The sequence below is a fragment of the Poromitra crassiceps genome (genome assembly GCF_964638095.1).
Source record: "Poromitra crassiceps genome assembly, chromosome: 1".
NCBI classification, from domain to species: Eukaryota; Metazoa; Chordata; class Actinopteri; order Beryciformes; family Melamphaidae; genus Poromitra; species Poromitra crassiceps.
In genome coordinates, this window is record NC_139623.1 from 89,234,427 (window position 1) to 89,243,107 (window position 8,681).

Below are 8,681 nucleotides of genomic sequence, written 5' to 3' on the forward strand. Positions count from 1 at the left end.
TGAGGGACAAACAAAGACGAAGACCGTAGAGACTAGAGAGTGACTTGGGTGTCGCTCAGGACCAACTGAGTTAGAAGGCATGTCTGCTTAGCTGATCCTCTCACCGTCCTCCTTGGTTACTCCCACCTTGAGTCAGCTTGGCTGCTCCTTTATCGCCCCCTAGTGTTATCTATGGGCTACTGGTTTATCGCCTCCTAGGGGCTATCTATGGGCTGTGTATGTGTGCTAGGCCATTCGCTGTGGGAGCCTGAACACCAATGCAAACCATAACTCCTAGTCCCGAGAGATGATGATCTAAATATACCTCCCATACTTGTCTCCGACCCCCATACTCGTGCTTGGCCGCTCGCCCGCCCACCGCCTATTTATTCTCTTGTCCGCTCCTCTCATCTCGACCCCCATGCTAGCCTCCTTGCTAGCCTCATGCTAGCCTCATGCTAGCCTCATGCTAGCCTCCATGCTAGCCTCCATGCTAGCCTCCTTGCTAGCCTCATGCTAGCCTCCATGCTAGCCTCCATGCTAGCCTCCTTGCTAGCCTCATGCTAGCCTCCATGCTAGCCTCCTTGCTAGCCTCATGCTAGCCTCATGCTAGCCTCCATGCTAGCCTCATGCTAGCCTCATGCTAGCCTCATGCTAGCCTCCATGCTAGCCTCCATGCTAGCCTCCATGCTAGCCTCCTTGCTAGCCTCATGCTAGCCTCCATGCTAGCCTCCATGCTAGCCTCATGCTAGCCTCCATGCTAGCCTCCATGCTAGCCTCATGCTAGCCTCATGCTAGCCTCCATGCTAGCCTCATGCTAGCCTCCATGCTAGCCTCATGCTAGCCTCATGCTAGCCTCCATGCTAGCCTCCATGCTAGCCTCTGCAGCTCCACTCACATTCATTCAAGTGTGTGCAAGCATGCATGTGGACAAGACCGTATATGTAATATTAATGCCCCATGGGCAGAAAAGAAAATGTCCCATTTGTTGGCTGTTATCTGCCTGCCATCACTGTTGAAGTGCACACTGTACAGTGGAATAAAACATAAGAGGAGTGGGGGAAGAGGACTAGAAGATGTTTGCTTTTAGCATAGTGGAGCCTCCCAGCCCTGCCTGTTTTTTATTCTTTTATATTGGAGCCTGCCAGCCCTGCCTGTTTTTTATTCTTTTATACTGGAGCCTGCCAGCCCTGCCTGTTTTTCATTCTTTGATTTGAAATCAGGTAGAAAGAGGGATATCTGTGACGTGTGGGAGAGACAGTGAAGTGGAAAGCACATGGTCTAAGCACGCTGTTGGCTGCATTCTCTCTCCCCCCTCAGGCACCTCTTAGTTCACTCTGTCCTTCTCTGTCTTTGGCTCCCGCTCCTCATCTTGTGAATTTCAGCCCAGTCTCAGTTCAACAGAAAAAGAAAGCTCCGTTTCCATCTCGTCCCTGGGTCTCTTTTATATGCGTGCTAAGTCCAGGCCTCTGCTTTGTTGAAGGGAGGCGCCTGTGGCCAAGTTCTCCCACTATATACCCCAGCTCGAGTACAATATGGCCCTCCAGTGCTGAAGCAAGCCTGATTGATTTCTCCCCATTGTCAAAAGAAAAAGACAAAAAGAAAGCCCATACGTATATCCTATTACAACTGTACGTGAAACCGTGGACAAGGGGAGAACAGGTTAGACTGCATTTTGATCCAAAGTGCTTTAGAATATGCCTATATTCTTATTCACCCCATTCACGCACACATTCATACACCAATGGTGGCAACACAGGGTGCTGGCGCAGCCATCGGGAACAATTTGGGGTTCATTATCTTGCCCAAGGAAGGACATTTTAACATGCGGACTGGAGGAGCCGGGGATCGAACCACCGACCTCGTTTAGCCGAAGCGATTAGTGGACATCCCGCTCATCCTCCTCCTGAGCCACATGGTTGCACGATGGAAAGTTTTAATTCAGTCTCTGTGGGATTGTGGGTGCGTGATGTTTTGTCATGTAGCACCTCACACTCACACCTGATCAAGCTTGTCAGCTAGCCTGTGTTTTGTGTTTGAAAAGCTGACAGGTTGAAGCTTTTTGTTCTATTCAAGTGAAAGGCTCAACCAAAACTAAAGTACACTCATTGCTCATACACACGGGACAGAAAGTCAATATGGGATTTTTCAAGTTATTTCAGGGAGTCAAGGTTATTCCAACATTTTCTTTGACATATACCTCCCGTTCCTTACTCCGAAGAGATTACCGTTTTCACATTTCCCCCCCTGCTTTTGTCTTCCTGATCACATCTCTGAGCCGTGGATAGAGTTAAATTCCATCCTGTGGATCCTGTGGGATTAACCGGAGTCTGTATGGCCTGATCTATATAAACCATATCCATCATCTATGAGGTTATTATAGGGGCCAGACAAAGCCAGAGGGGTCAATCCCGCATCTGTTCACATTTCAAAATCATCTGCAGAGGCTTTCCTCCCTCCTGTTTGTTCTACGCATCTTCTCTTACAGTAGAGAAAACTTTATTATCCTCTTCTCACAGCCAGCTGCCAAAGCCAAAACAACAATTGAGAGTTACGTGCAGAACAAGGAGTTATCATCTATTTATAGTATTTCAATGATGTCACAAGCATTTTCCTACCAATATGGCGCTACAATACACACAGCTCATTGGCTGTTTGTGTCACTGGATTGTAATCGCCTGTTAAAGGATGGCTTTCCTGTGGGGAATATGAATATATATTAAATCTCACGCCCCTAAGGTTTTCGAATCCGTTGAAATTTTTGAAATTGGTTGTTTACAGCCAGAGATATCAACCAAAATCCACTCTGTGTGGGGGGCTGGTGGGGGGGAGGGGCGGGTGCGGGGAGCCGAAATCCTACAGTTCCCACAATGCACTGGGCTCGCGTGGCCTTAGATTCCACGCCCACCCCTCAGGCATTTGGCTGATATCAAACTCCAGTAGGTGGCGGTAATGCACATATGTTTGCCAACCGCCATAAAACTCAAAGAAGAAGAAGAAGGCTTCGACATAAAAACATTATGAGAAGAAGAAAAAATCAAAAATAAAATTGCCTCCAAATTGCACCAAATTTAAACCGAAGTATATATGTCGGGAGATGTCTTCATAAAAAAAAATTCATGCATTTTAAGGCATTTTCCAAGGAGTTACGCGCATCTGATGTTGTAACTATTTCATGTAAAAATGTGTAAAAACGGGTACATTGCTCAGCGTTGATTTCGTTACTTCAACGCACCTACTACTAGATGTAAAATTTGACGAGCTTTCCAATGCCGCCAGTCCCGTGTCGGTACGTGCTTCCGTTCCCGAGATATGGTCTCTTTGCAAGGAGCTATGGAAAGCTAATATTAGCTACCATAGGCTAGGCGGTGGAAAAAGATGGCTGCCTTTTGTTTTTCTTCAAGACCTCTGAAGGGGCGTGGAGGACCTCTAGAGGCGGGACCATGGCAGCACAGGCCCACAAGTAGTGTAGTTCATAGGTGCTCGACTTCCGCAAGGCGGACAAAAAATATGTGAGAGATGGTTGATATCTCTGGCTGTAAACAACCAATTTCAAAAATTTCAACCGATTCGAAAACCTTAGGGCCGTGAGATTTAATATATATTCATATTCCCCACGGAAAAGCCGTCCTTTAATTGATTACAATCACCTGTTATTTTCCTACCAAGGTGGCCATGTGGTGATGTAACAGAATACTATCAATATAGTATATACCACTGCACAACTAATCATCAATCATTTTCCTCTATCTACATGTCGGACAGTGCTTCATCTTTTCTTCTTTGCTCTCTCCTTTCCCTCTATGTGTCTCTACCTTAACGAGCTGTGTTTACTCTGTGTGTCTTTACCTTAACACTTTGAGTGCCACGGCCCTTGGGCAAAAGGTGCTGTACTGTGCCACATAGGCCGCAATGCATTTTAATATAGCCATATAATTTTTTGTGTTCCTCTTATATGGACAACCAATAGCCTCAATGAAACTTTGAACCCTTCTGTTTCATTTTTAAAAAAAAACTGTGTTTATAAACCGTTCCATTTTGGAAATACACCCCTCTGAAAAAGAGTGTTTTCGACCGAAAAGAGCATGCTGAAACTAGTTTCTGAGATAATCACATCTTTATGTTAGAAAGGCGACAGAATGAATTCTGCTTTGAGTTGAACAAAATGCTATAGCTGAAATGAAAGGTTAGAATGTCTAGTTTACCTGCGGGAAAAAGTATGTCAAAAGAAACTACACATTGAAAGCTTTCATTTGATGTGTAACATAATAACAATATTCAAAACACAACATGTCCTGCACTGTTTTATCACCCCTTGTTTTATCATTCAAGCACATCATTGACTCTGAAGCTAATATTTTCTGATATAATGACACCTCAAAAATAATTTCCTTCAATAAAAGAGTGAAAACAAAGGAATTTTGTTTGGCAAAATAATATGTTTTAGCTGCAACCAGCAGCGCTGGCCCCTGCGTGCGCAGACCCTACACCTTCTTGCTGGTCTTGATTTACTGCTGGTGGGCATCAGATAGCCTATTCTAGCTTGTTTGCTCTCTATGCATCGAGCCTGCTGTTGTATGCTGTTAGTGCCCTGCGTGCAACCACCCCCCTCCTCCTCCGCCTCCGTGGTGGGAGGAGTCGAGTGTCTCTGCTGCAGTTTGCTGAGTTTGATCTGCAATGAAAAGTCCGCTGCCTGCATCCCCTCGCTTTTTTACAGCGTGTCCTCGGCTCCCAGCTGAGAATAATGTCACTTTTCATAAAGACCCCGGTGTCGCCGTGTCGGCAACTAAATCATATGGATGGACTATCGCAGCCGACACGGATGGGGCTCAATTGTGGCAGCAGATGACTGCTTTTCACAGGCACAGCTAAGTAACGTTATGCTTCAAGCATATCAATGGCGATTTCCGTTTCCTCTTGACTTCTTCTCTCTTTACTCCTGGCCTTTGTCTAATCGGGAGGGCACTGTCGCCACCTAAGGGTTCTGTAAAATAGGTTAGACACATTCAATAGCTCCCATATTGTAAGAGGCGATGTAAGAGGCTTAGATCGACACCCCCCCGTCAAAATATGAATTTGGAGTTATTGACGCCATTTGGCGTCGCTGGCAGTCTACGGTAAATTTCTCTTGACGCCATATGGCGTCGCTGGCACTCAATGTGTTAACGAGCTGTGTTTACTCTGTGTGTCTCTACCTTAACGAGCTGTGTTTACTGTGTCTCTACCTTAACGAGCTGTGTTTACTCTGTGTCTTTACCTTAACGAGCTGTGTTTACTCTGTGTCTCTACTTAACAAGCTGTGTTTAATCAACCGGTTTCACTTTCGGCTGAGTGTGAGGCGGATTAGGCATGAAGGGGGAGGGAAAGGACTGCTGCATTCAATGGGGACACAATCCATATTGCTAAAGGTTGTAATATAAGCTTCTTTATTTTTATTTTTATATATATATATATATATATATATATATATATATATATGTATATATCTCTCTCCATGTAGGCTACAAGCATACAATTATTTGCTGATTGCTGCACTGTCATTGGTTCTTGTGCTCTCTCATAGCCATAGAGCAGTGATCCTCACTACTTTCTCCATGAGAGCCACACTAGCCGGTCAAAGTCAAGAGGAGAGCCACTTTTACCGCAAAACCACACAGTAAGCGTTTGATTTAGTTTTTAGTTTATGAATTGATAAAACCAATGATAAAAATGTTAGAAACAATTATAAAAATCATAAAAACATCAGACCGACTTTATATACAGTATATATATATATATATATATATATATATATATATATATATATATATATATGGCGGGGCGGCTCTCTCTCATGTACGCCTGCTGCTACTCGTTCGTCCCTTCTCCCCGCTGTAAAGTCTCTGTGGAGGCTGTGACTACTGCTGGCTACTAAAGACAGCAGCAATTCACTTATTTCAACAACTCCAAAAAGCACAGTGTGTGAGCACTGAGCAGCATGTTGCACTGCGGGCTGTGCAAGATAACGATTACCACAACACACACACACGCGCGCGCGCGCACGAACAAAGACGTTATCACCGGACGCTGAAATGTTGCCTTTATAGTTCACATAACAACATGTGAGGCTACCAAGTAACGTTACCAGGCAGGACTCACCTCCAAAACAGCAAATCCCCCAGTGCCATGTGACTGCAGGTTAGCAAGCAACAGCCAGGAAGTTAGGCATAGCAAGTTAGGCTAAAACAGGAAGTTGGGTTGTTCTGCCTTCAGAGTAAAAGCGTAATTTGTCACTTTTGAGAAAAAAGAGCTCTGCAAGGCAACAAATGTTTAGAGAAGTATAATAGTATAAAAGAAATCGAACATCGAGTTTTGAGAGAAAAAATCGTCAATTAAATTTTTTGGCAAAATCAAACAGCCCTACATCATCAGTCATGTCATTCATCAGGGATGTCATAAGAGCAGTGAGTATGCAGCTGCGTATGCTTGCGAGCAGGACCAGCTCGATGCGCTGCAGGGCGGGCGAGGAATCGAGCGCAAGTGATATACTGTAAATGTTGCATGCACCTGACAATTTATATAATCAAATATCGTGATACTTGGCATTCGTGCGATGGGATATATTTGCCACACAAAATATTGTGATGCTATCATGCAGCGATCCCCCCCACCCCCAGAGCTACTGAAAGCTTTTCAAACACACACCAGTAGGTGCTGAAGCTTTAAAAGTAAAACTTGACCTCTGGGACTCAAATCACAACTGCAAAAATCTATGGAAATATGTTTTGCCTTGCCAATAATATGTTATTATTTCCATAGTATGCTGTGCTAACATGAAAGACAAAGTTAGAGAGTGCTGTCTCGCCACTTCACTGCAGTTGTTTTTCAGATCATCCCCACAGCTCTCACACAGATTAGGATTAGTGCTCTAATGCTGCCTACTTTAACGAGCACTAATTGATTTGTGAGTGAGGATCTATCAGCAGACAGCGATACAAGGCTGGGGATTATGCAAGGTTGGAGAACGCAGCACTTGGCAGTCTGTAGCAACACGGCCTGTCGACAGTCTGTACCAACACCAGGCCCGTAGTCAGGGTTTGAGAAATACCGAGGTCATTTTAGCGCGGCGTGGGGGGCCCAGGGGGGGCTGAGCCCGCCGTTTAGAAAATGTTCATTTTAAAGTAAAATGCTTCAATCTGGTGCACTTTGAGATCAAAATTAAGAGGCTAGATCTATAAAGAACTACAGACATCATATTAGATTAACTCATTGAGTGCCAATGACGACTATAGTCGTCAATTCAAATACTAACGTAGAGTGCCAATGACGACTAAAGTCGTCAATTGCGTTTTTTGACAGTGGGACGTGGATCAAAGCCAGATCCATCTCCTGTGAAAGTATGGTGGATGTTGAATGTGTAAAAGCTATTTTACGGACCCATTAGGTGGCAACAGTGCTCTCCAGATTAGAGAAAGGCGAGGAAAAAAGAGAGAAGAAGTCATGGGGAAACGGAAATCGCATCGGTATGCATGAAGCATAACGTTAGCTGTGCCTGCAGCAGCCAATCTGCTGCCACAATTGAGCCCCTCCGTGTCCGCTGTGATAGCCCATCCGCATGATTAGTTGTGGAGTTGTTATTATTCTCAACTGGAAGCGATGGGAGCGGGCGACAAATACACGCGGAACGCTGTAAAAAAGCTGGATGTAGCGCACTTTTCAGTGCAGAGCAAACTCAGCAGAGAGCCACCAGAGCCACACCCACGGAGGAGGGGTTTGCGGGGGGGGGGGGGGGGGGGGGCACGCAGGGCACGCAGGGCAGCATACAACACCGACCCAGACAGACCCAGACAGCAGGCTCGATGGACAGATTGGCAAGCTAGAATATCTGATGCCCACCAGCAGTAAATCAAGACCAGCAAGAAGCTGCAACCAGCAGCGCACGCAGGGGCCAGCGCTGCTGGTTGCAGCTAAAAAATATTATTTTGCCAAACAAAATTCCTTTGTTTTCACTGTTTTATTGAAGGAAATTATTTTTGAGGTGTCACATCAGAAAATATTAGCTTCAGAGTCAGTCATGTGCTTGAAATGCTTCATTTCACAAAAGGCTAATTATCTCAGCTTCTAATTTGAAACGTCTCTTTTTGGTGAAATCAACCTATCTTCTCCGGCTCATAACTAAAGAACGGAAAATTATATCAATAAACTTTTTTTTGCTGATGATAGAAGAGAGTCTCATCGTTCTTTGGGCGTGTTCGGTGTTTACATAGTAATATCACACAATATTCTGTGGGCCTCGAGAAATCACTGAAAACGCTCTGAAACTCTGGCACTGGGAGCATCCGTTTTCCGAAAGTGGCTGGCACTCAATGAGTTAATATCCTCTTTACTGTGCTGTTGCTTTAAATTGATACAAAAAATAAAAGTCTCCCCATATATAATATAATTTATATTCTGCATACAGGTCACATGGCAGAATACTGCTCAATTAAATACAATGGCCCATCTACACAAACATCACTTACAGGGGAGTTACTTACCCATTCACTTCAATAGAACTGTCCCCAAAGTCTAGCCCCAATCTAGCCCCAATGCAAAATTTGAACATTGTGGTGAGTTATGTCTCTTCCTTGTATAGCACAGAGAGAGGAAGCAAAGTGTTGCATTTCTGATCAACTGTCATATATCATGTTATTTATGAGGGCTTTAAAACATCAATGACAGAT